The sequence below is a fragment of the Stegodyphus dumicola genome, chromosome 7, assembly GCF_044657685.1.
Source record: "Stegodyphus dumicola isolate Sdum_Otavi_A_Nest chromosome 7, ASM4465768v1".
NCBI lineage: Eukaryota > Metazoa > Arthropoda > Arachnida > Araneae > Eresidae > Stegodyphus > Stegodyphus dumicola.
The window spans coordinates 67,038,403-67,049,320 of NC_140774.1; the positions used below are offsets into that span (position 1 = coordinate 67,038,403).

The 10,918-nt window shown below is 30.7% G+C and overlaps 1 protein-coding gene across 1 annotated transcript in view; it reads right to left on the reverse strand.

Moving 5' to 3' along the window:
- LOC118191718 (uncharacterized) overlaps window positions 1–10,188 on the reverse strand; it is a 264,134-nt gene extending 253,946 nt beyond the window's left edge. Inside the window, exon 1 of the mRNA XM_085820387.1 lies at window positions 9,973–10,188. The gene's annotated coding sequence lies outside the window, so the exon portion shown is untranslated. The remainder of the gene's footprint in view (window positions 1–9,972) is intronic.
- Between the last annotated feature and the right edge of the window lie 730 nt (window positions 10,189–10,918).

Sequence of the window (10,918 nt, forward strand, 5' to 3'; positions counted from 1 at the left end):
CCACAGAAAAATATCTCTTAAGCTGGTATGTACAAGTTCCTGACTTTTATATTCTCACCAGAAGTTTGAATAAATTGTCACTCCCTCTTGTAGACGGTTGACAACTTTTGGCATGAGTGTGGATGGCTCTCTATTTAGAAACTGAACGAGAAAGAATTTTTCAGTTTTTTGGCATAACTTTTCACAAATGTATACAGTATTGTAAAAGAATCATGCCAGTTTTGGTTTTTTGTTGTATGAACAGATTTTCCGCTATGTTCAAAATTTTTTCAGGGCCACCTATTTACATATTTGGTTGGTGGATAATATGCAGAGAATACATCTCTCTCGTAAAAATGTTTCAGTGAATAGTCACATTTTTGTAGTGTTTCTTTCATTTTATGCTGTTACAAACAGTATTCTGAAACTACTAAACCAGCTGTTAAAACATATACTTTTCTTTCATTTGCAAATTTTCAAGCTGTACTTCTAAATGCTTTCACTGATGTGAAATTTTATTTAATGTCCATTTTTGCATATTGGAATGTGATGTAAAATATGCGCATTTCTTGAAAGAAAGATATAGCAAGCATCTTCCTTACTTCTCAGTAAATTAAGAATTTTAAGATTAAAACATAAATAAAATTCATTAACATGTAGAATACTGAGAGCTCTTGTTGTGATGAGAGAATTCTGAGGTGATTATAAATTATTAGCATTTGCATGGTAAGAAATATGATAACATGGTTTCCTCGAAGGTCTTCTTATTACAAGCAAACTGTAAATCATCATTGTTGGGGCTGCCAGATGTTTCAGAATAGTTTACATTGGCGATTTAACAAAAAATCTTGACACCTTTAAAAAACAAGATCCATTATAATAAAGAAGAAACAATATCACATCCTTACCAAAGCTTGGTTTAATTTATTTGATTATAGCACGTAAGGACTAACAACCTAAAATGATGGATGTCTTTGTGAAGGACTTTCTGAGGAAAACTGGCTCGTATCTACACTAGAAAAGCCCGGAATCCATCTTTGAAGTCATTTTTAAGCCTTAAATTGGTATTAGCTTTTTATGAAAATACCTTGGTAGCTTCACAAGGGCTCTCTCATATTAAAACTTGAGTGCATTTTGCAGGATAAAAATTTGTTATTTATATTTAGTGTGGTTGCAATATATTTTTCAAAACTATTCAGAACAAAATTATATACACATTAAAAATTCTGAACATGCAAAAACTAAAAAAAAAATCTTCCAGTAGATTTTTTTGTTTAAATATATTACATGATAGTTTTTCCATCCAAAGATTGTGTAAATAATTTATATTTAAACCAGATTTTTTCAGATATACAATAAAATAATACAAGCTGTCACATTTATTACAAAATGTTCGTAATTTTAAAGTCATTAATTATTCATTTGAATATAATATAGAGAAACAAATATTAATTTTTTTTTCTAATACAATGATGAAATTAAAGCACAAAACACTAATTATTACATGAAATGTACTGCAAATATTAAAAGAATTAAGACTGAAATCTCATATATTTCGCAGTTATTTAAAATAAACACAAGAGAATGTTGGAAAGCTATACGTGCTAAAATGTCAATATTTGGTATGTATTTAGTTAGCATCTGTAGTACTTTCAAAAAATTTTTCTCTATTGAAATTCATATTGCACAAGCCTGTTTCAATTTATGCGCAGAAATTTACTGAGCATAAGGGGCGTATCTTTGACGTGGCATCATCTTACACGTAGGTCGGATGTCATGTGACCTCCCTGCGCGTTTGGGGATTTAGCGCTGACCAAAAGAGATGAGCTAACCTCATTTTTTGACCCCAATGGTGGGCAGCGTATTGTTACTTCCTCCATAGGAAATGCAACCCGCGACTAAATTTGGCGATTTATCGGGTCTTGGCGAAATTGTGACACCAAGCGCATGCGAAAAAGGAAATAACGCTGTCGGTTTATGTTTCAAATTTGTGATGGCCGCGAGTACAAAGAAAGTCTATGAAATGCATACATATTCTTTGGCGAGTATCTCAAACGAAATGTAAAATGAACTTTATACAATTTTATTTGATGGATATTCCTACGAAGTAGTGTCTTCCATGTGTGTCAACATGCAAGACTAAATAAGAAATAGGCTAGTTTCAGAAATAAAGAATGTTTAGCTGCTTTGCAGTCCTGATGCTGTCATGCCTCCCCCCCCACAAGAACACCTCCACCGCCATGCTTAACTGTTCCAACTAAGTTCTTAGAATGAAGTTCCTCATTTTTTTTTCTCCATGCAGTTATTCGACCATAGGAACTAAAAATGTTAAATTTGCTTTCATCAGCAAATAGGTTATTATTCCAGAACGTTTCAGGTGTATTTATCATTGATTTTGTGAATGAAAGCCTAAGCTTTCTGTTTTTCTCACTAACAAACATTTTTTTACGGGCAGAATGCCCATGTAATCCAGCTTCTCTGAGAACTCGTCGAACAGTTTAAGGTGAAAATGAAGTAGAAAACTTTGCATTAAATTCTGCAGAAACTTTTACAGCAGTCAAACGTGGGTTTTTCACAAATTTTCTAATAATAAATCTCTCATGAAGTTTAGTTAACTTTCTCGGTCGACCTTTTCTTACGTTGTATTCAATCTGATTTTCTTCTTTAAAGCATTTTATCACATACTGCACTGTAAAATGGGATAAATTAACTAATTTAGTGATATTTCGTATTGATTTACCACTACTATGGTGAAAAATTATAAATTTTCGAATGCTGTTTGTAATTCTTTACGACTTCGACCCATTTTTCAATAATAAATAGAATATTATGAAGTAAACAATAAAAAATTAAAGCAAATGATTTTTTAAATGCCACCACAATGCAAAAATTAAAAACAAAGCAGTGAATGATAATTCTAATTTTGATTTTATCTACAAATATTTCAGTGTACGAAGACTTTTGTGAGATAAGATGTTTGTCATTTTTTGATTTGGTAAATCTTTACATTATGGTAACTTGGCGCTTTTTTGGCGAAAATTTGGCGACCAACCCTGCTACAGCAACCTGCTAGTTTTTTTTGGATGCCATTTTGTTTTCACGAAGTAAAGGCATTTTTTTTTAACTCAACATTTTTTCCAACAATATGCTAGCCAAATTATGCTTATACTAGAACTTTTATGGAACAAAAATGCTTAATCATGACAAAGATTAGGTGTGAAATTGAGAGAAGTGCTGAATCTCAAACTGCTTGCCGTGTTTTTAAGAATTGCACATACACGGTATCCATGTACACGTCGACCTATTTTCACTTAAAAAAAACATCCCAGAATTGCACAAAAATGGCATTGCGCACACTCTTGACTTTATCTATGTACACATCGATCTAATTTTCACTTAAAATGTCAAAGAAAATTGACAAAAATCCAATTCTTCTTACTCTTGTAAAAAGCGCCAAACAAATAAGTGGGCGATTCTGCACTTTAGCAGCGAAATTGTTTCTAAGTGCTTATTAGCTAAAATCACGATCGGAATTTTCCGGCAGATGTCACATAACATGTCTCATGATCTCTCATTTCTCTGAGACAAAATAATCTTCTGACTTGTTTGGTAATAAGTAAACCAAACGAGAATCAATATCAATTTACATCATACGAAAGCACAATGTGTTGCAATCTTATACTATCCATAATTGGCGAGGCCCACCAGCGGCCGAGTGGTTAAACTATGTACTTCTCAGATTATTAGTTTACCGAGCGATTCGAACTATGTACTTCTCAGATTATTGCTAAAGTCCTAGCTAGTAACCTTTATCGCCTTACCAAAATGTTGCCAAACTACCTGTTACCATATTCTAAAGATTAGCCTTTGATTTTTAATTTCTTAAAAGTAAAGTTTCGCTATATTTAAAAAATATTTCATGTAATTTTGTTACAAATAGATTATAGATCTTATTATTAAAATCTCATTCAGAAAGTTTACTTTTAATTAATAGCCCTAGTTTAATGAAAATCATAAGCGTACGGACACTTTTGGGAGCCACTGTAGCTCAATTCCTTTTTCTTTTAATTTAGAAATTTTCTTTGTGTTAATGCTCACATAATTTGCAATTTTTAAATTTTGTTTGATAGGGGTAAGGCATTCGGCCCAGGTACACAGGTGTATACACCTTTTCCCTGTGAAACAGGGTGAATTCTTTTTATGGTTGGGTAGATAATCAGATATTTCTTAGTACCAATTTCTTTTTTATTAATATTTTATCAATATGTCAATGATTAAAATGCTGATGTTAGGAAAAACTTGTTTTTCCTTTATTCTTACATATCGAAAACTGCCACCAAAAATAGATGCAACATTTTACCTGTTTTGTGTAACAATTTCTTCTTCATTCCGTCAGGCTTGTGTTTTACTTCTAGTGCATTATGCAATGCTCCCACAGATTTGCATATGCTATGTAAGTGTTTCAATATTTGTATTTTCTTTTAGTAAAGCATACCATCCCATCATAACTTACTAAGATGCTGTGTAGTTTATTCAGATGTTTATCCTATAACGATGTATTATTTATTTACACTATGTTTATGTACTGAAATTAGTGATACCTTTCCTTTCTATACGTAAGATTGTAGGGATTTATACAGTCAAAAGTCGATAATTCGGACACCCATAATCCGGACCTCAAAGCTAAAATCTTTCTGCGCATGCGCTGCGTTGACACATGCTCATAGGCATTTTACGTGTGCGCGCAAGACATTTACGACTGCGCATATGCGTCTGCGCAAGCGCAGAATACGTTTTCGCGTGCGCGTTTAATGTATAACGGCCGGTAAAAGCTAAAATTATCTATTTCAGTTAATGTTGATGATTGCGTTGTTCCTTAATCTTCGAATTGGATCCGGCTTATTATTTTTTGCAGACTGTAAGAGCAATTTTATAAAAGTAAGCTTTAACTTTCGATTATGTCAAATAGAATTTCCGATGCTGGAGCTCCCAAAGGATCTAGAAAATGAAAGTATGTTTCGATGTCCATCAAACAAAAAATGGATAAAGGTATATCCTTTGTTTATCTAACCGTTCCGAAATCTGTTTATCAATTTCACGCTTCTCTGCGCGGGGGGGAGGGGACGTTGCGGCGCGCAATGAACTGGAAGTTGATCTGTCAGCACTATCGTTATCTTCAGGGCAGATGTTTTTATTTTATTCGGCTTATAATTCCTTACTAAATGTAGTATTTAATTTTACTTTTGATGTACTCCGTCTTTGATATGATTTAAATCAAATTCCTCATCATTATAAATATCACGAATACAAATCAAATAGTTTTCTGGTTGCAATTTTCTAATTTCGGTAAACAAATATTAAGCTTCTTTTTTTTGTAAATTTTGATACCCTTTAGATCATAATTGCTCATTATTTTATAAATTACGGTTTCATATTTTTAATTTTATAATTTCTGCATGCCATCTTACCAGATTTAAACTGATGATCTATAATCCGGAAAAATCGATAATCAGGAATCGCCAAAGTCCCGACGAGTCCGGATTAAAGACTTTTGACTGTATTTATTTTAACTAATAATTTAAAGTTTTGAAACTTTCCTATAAGCCTTCATTCCTTTAATTATCAGTACCAGAATAATTAAATGTTGTTAGCGCACGTGAACGAATGCCAGTTTTCTATTTTGAAGGAAGTAGGCTCTAGCTGCTGTCTCTTCCACGTTTGCTTATTGCTGCCGCTAGTTTAGAAGGAGGTTGAAATTACGGATCTCGCTGAGCCCTGTAGGTTAGTTTTATCACTTGTTAGTATTTCAACTTTTAGTTTCAATTATCTGACTTTCAGTTACTGCCTGGGTAAAGGCGAAGTTTGTTAGTTTCGAGTTGACGCATTGTAAATTTTAGAGTTAATAAAGGGTACATGAACCCTTCCCGCTACTCCAGTATACAGATAGAAGTTAACCCACATGGACTGTACAAGATAATTCACAGTTAATTTTATTGTAAAATATCTAAAATATACAAAAATAAAATTAAAAAAAATATTTGGTTAAATGCATTGTAAACTGTCCAAGAAATTTACAAATCATTTACTACTCTTCTGTAATTTTAATGTAACTTATGATTATTACATACTTTTGGTGGTAGTTTTTGATATGTAAAAATAAAGGAAAAACAGTTTTTCTTAACATCAGCATTTTAATCATTGACAAACTATTAATAAAAAAGAAATTGATACTAAGAAATATCTGATTATCTAACCAACCATAACAAGAATTCACCAGACACTGTGCTATATTGAAAAAATAGGCAACCCATATTATCTGCAAAATGTATTTGGCAATGCATCCAACTAGAACTTTTAAATTTGCATTCTTTCCTGCGCTTTAAATCATGCAATTCTGTGGGATGACTACCTTCCATATGTCTTTTTCAGTTAAAATTTATTTTATCTTTATGTAATTTACTATAATTCATAAATTTAATTGCTATATTTTAAATAAAACATTTAAAATATAGCAATATAGCTGATATAAATAGATTGATTTGTGATCTTGAATAAAAAAATTTCTTTTATAAAGTGGCATAGTTTTCATTTTTGTATATAGAGGAATATATGTGGAAAATATTGTAATATGCAGAAAATCATCTCATGGATACCACGCAGGCTAAGGCTCCTCTAAACCAGGCTGAATCACCAACTTTTCTCTCTTGGCGAGGGAGTGAACGCGCTGCCAATTTTGGCGCGTTTATCGCACACGCTGGCTGAATGTCTGCTGTTTTTTTTAAAGATTTATTTTATAGACGCGCGGCATTCAGCGCATATAAACTTTTCGGATAATTTATTAATTCTCGAATAGTATATAGACGTTTTCACTTAAATAAAAATTTCGTGTATATTTTGTAAACATATTCAAAATAACTTATTCTTTAGATGTTTCAGTTTCGTTAGCAGACTAAAATTGAATAAAAACTTTCAATAGTGTCATATGGGGAAATAGTTAAAGCGTAGAGTGTGCAAATAAATTTATCTAAATGACATTTTAACAAAAATTTCCTTAAAAACACTGTAAATTCATACTAAAAAAATAACTTAAGAATATGTTGTCATTTAAGTCTGAGGTATATGGAAATAATTGTGCAAGATTCTGAAGAAACACTTTCTTTTAAATGTGTGAAATATTTCATAACATATATGGAAGAAGAAAGTACAGCATTCTGTGTTTTGGATGCTTTTCATCAAATGTAATATAAATACGAACTAGAAACCGTAATAAAAAGTCCTTCCTCTTCAATCAGATCACCTTTGTGTTGCATTGTATTTGTAATACTTCTAAAAATCCAATTTTTACCTAAATTAAAAAACAGTTATTCCATAAAAGATAATAACTTTGAACATATATAGAATGAATTTTGTAATTTGAGTTATGTTACAAAATAATTCATAGTTTATATATTTTATACTAATAATTTAGATAAAACCTGTCCAATTTAAGAATGTGTGTTAACCACATTCTTAAATTGTAAAAGGACGACTTAACCACATGTAATTCATTTCAAAGCATAAAAGAAAGCTTATTTTTTATTTTACACAGCAACAGCATTTTCATGCAGTCAAGTTTTTTTAACTGCTAGTTATTATACATAATACTTAATTTTAAACCCATTCTTATTAGAAAGCATAACTAAGAAACTTCTTTTTAAAGCACCACAGTGATTGCAAAGAATGTCGTTAAATTTACAAAAGTATTGAAGATATATTGAACAGCATTATAACAAGAAAGTACTGTACAAAATATGTAAATTGCATAACTTCTTTTTTAGTATTTGCATAGTTTCCTCCAAATGAACCTTAATGGGAAGTTATCTTGCAAAAATTTAAAAGTATTAAAATGGCTTCTATTTAAGATGTAACTGCATTTATAATTATTTTGTAATTGCGAATAGATTATATTATTGCAATTAGATTATGCACTTACAACATAATTGCATAAAGTAATGAAATTAAGAGTTCACAGATACAATGTAATATAATTACAATGCAATTACCTAAATTGTAATTATAATCACTTATTTAATACCACAATATTATTACAATCACAATGTAATTTAAATTGGGTACTATATTTGCATACCCTCCACTCAAAGGGAGGTACTGATAAGCCTGGAAGTTATTATCAACAAAAAGCCTGTTCAGGACAGTTTGATGACAATTTCCACCGGGCGAAAAGTACATTCTTAAGCCCAGGCAAATCATGACAATAAAAATCATTTAGTCTTATGATTCACTATATTTTAAACCCTAAATTTGAATTCTGCACCAAATTATTTACCTATATTTTAACATACTTTATGAATTATTAGAAGCGATATGGCAAATATCTTCTAAAAATAACTGTAAAATATTTGTATCCATTAATTGATTCAGATACACACTTTTATTATTGAAGTATATCAAAATAACAGTTTCATGTTCCTGAAATACAAAAATTATGGAAAAAGTTAAAGTAATATTCTTAGAAGCATATGATATTAGTCACCAGATGCAAAATTATAGTTATTTTTTTTGCCCTAAATACAATTTCATTACACAGTAGTCAAATGTGTAACTTAATAACATGTTACATAAAAAATTAATGATAATAAGTTTATCAGAAATGAATTAATTCTGCAAATAAACTTTCTGCACTTGAAAATTTTCTACACCTGAGGGGAGGGAGAGATCTAGTAAAATTAGATTTATTATAACTTCAGTTGGACCAAACACCTTCTCTCTATATATATGCATCACTAAAGAAATAAATAAAATTATCATGCTTAAAAAACAGATATACCATACCAGTTTTTTTTCCCCTTGTTACCCTTTACATTGAGAAATAACAAACACTGAAAAATACTATCCTTGAAATTTTGTTTAAATGAAGAAACACACACCATCATTTTATTTAAGCATTACACTTCAAAAACAGATACACATACCAATTTATTTTCACTAGCCTTTATACTGATAACATGCCATATAAAAATGAAAAGAATTATCCTTGAAATTTAGATAAAATGAAGTAACACAATGGGAAAATTTATGCACACGGACATCTTTTTTCTATTGCATGTTGTCTGACATGATCCACAAGTGCCTAAAAATGTACCCAAAGAAACGCATTTCAATATTAACAAAAAATTGTTTACAGATTAAAATTCATTCATTTCATACCAGTATTATAAAGATCATGCATGAAACAAATCTGCTTTCCCATACTTTTAAGTAAAACTTTTATACTGGAAAATAGACTATATTTCTATATATTAGAAACAAGAAAATACTAATTTGAATGTTCTGCATTCATTCTAAATCTTTACTCCATTGCCAAATTGTATAATACTGTGATTATAAATAAAGTTGCACAATCCTTGCAATTATTGAAGTCAGATTATATATATTTTATCTCACACTATTCAATTTATTCTCCTATTGACTTCAGATGTCAATGTCAAAATTCTGGAAGTTATTTTAACCAAGAAACAGTAGTGGGCACCGTGCATAAACAACTCATCTAACTTTTTAACAATATTGATTATAAAATAAAGAAAAAAATTATATATCATTCCAACGATATTGCAACTATAGTATAATGTTACATATATCTTTAGCAAACATTCAAATTTTATCTTGACTTTCCAAATTATTATTTATTTTTTAATAAATTTCAATATGCTTATGATTTTCATGTTACATTAGTATAAATTCCACAATTAGTACAGGAAAATAAAATCCGCGCTTTATATTAGAAGAGAAATTTCTTTTCCACATTCAAAACATCTACATTGGCGATGTTTGGCGACGGGTACATTAACCCTAGACTAATTTAATTATAGCTATTATTACAGAAATTAGCAGATACTCAGGTTATTGTACACAAGAATTTCACTTTACTTGCACATTATAAACATCAGAGAAGATATAAACTCTAAATGAAGGCGTAATTAACATTATACTTACTAAGCAAAGTTCAGCGCCTGGACCAGGTTTCCAATTGTCTCTTCGGCAATTATTTACCCATATTTTTCTTCTTTCTTCATTTTTAGGAAATTTTACCAATGTATGACCTTTCCGTGAATGATTTGAACAACTAATAGCTGTACATCCGCCCATTTTACACAAAAAAAACACAAAAAATTGTTGCACCGTAACTACACAGCCGCCATTAAATCTCCCACTTGGGAGCGCGAATGCCTGATGATTCAGCCTGGTATATAGGAGCCTTAACACAGGCAATCTTTGTAAATAACTAGTATTTATGAGAACCTTTTTTTTTAAATGCTTGCTACCAGCTCAACCATGTGCTAATTTTTGGGGTGCATGTTTGGTGGATACTTTGGCTCAGGGTGTTTTACTTATTTACATATTTTCTTGGAATTTTTTACACCAGTCATATAGTTAGTTACAGATCTGTTTCTAGGATATACATTCAGAAAAAATGCTTTTTTGATGGATCAGGTACTCTGGTGTTGCACTACCTGCATTAATTCCCTTGAAAGTTTCAGTTTTCATGTTGGAAGTTTAACTACACATACAAAAATTTGTGATTCATTTGAGGTTTTGCAGCTGAATATGGTGGTTCGGTAAAACCATCGAAACTAGTCCAGTGAAAATTTTGAAAATATAATGCTGATTTTTGTTGTTTGACTTCTGAATTAGTAGTACACATACAAGTTTACTAATAGATCCAAAAGATGGAACACAGTTTATTTCAATTTTTAGCAGTGGAATTTTATCTAGGTAATAAAATTGCCAACTCTGAGCATTAGAAGCTCACAGATTTGAAATATAGACATTATCATACCAAGCAGTGGGCTAAAACAAATTTTCATTGATAAAGATACATCAAACATTGTTTATCATATTTTCACTTTCATAATGGTAATCTTATACAGAATACATGCTT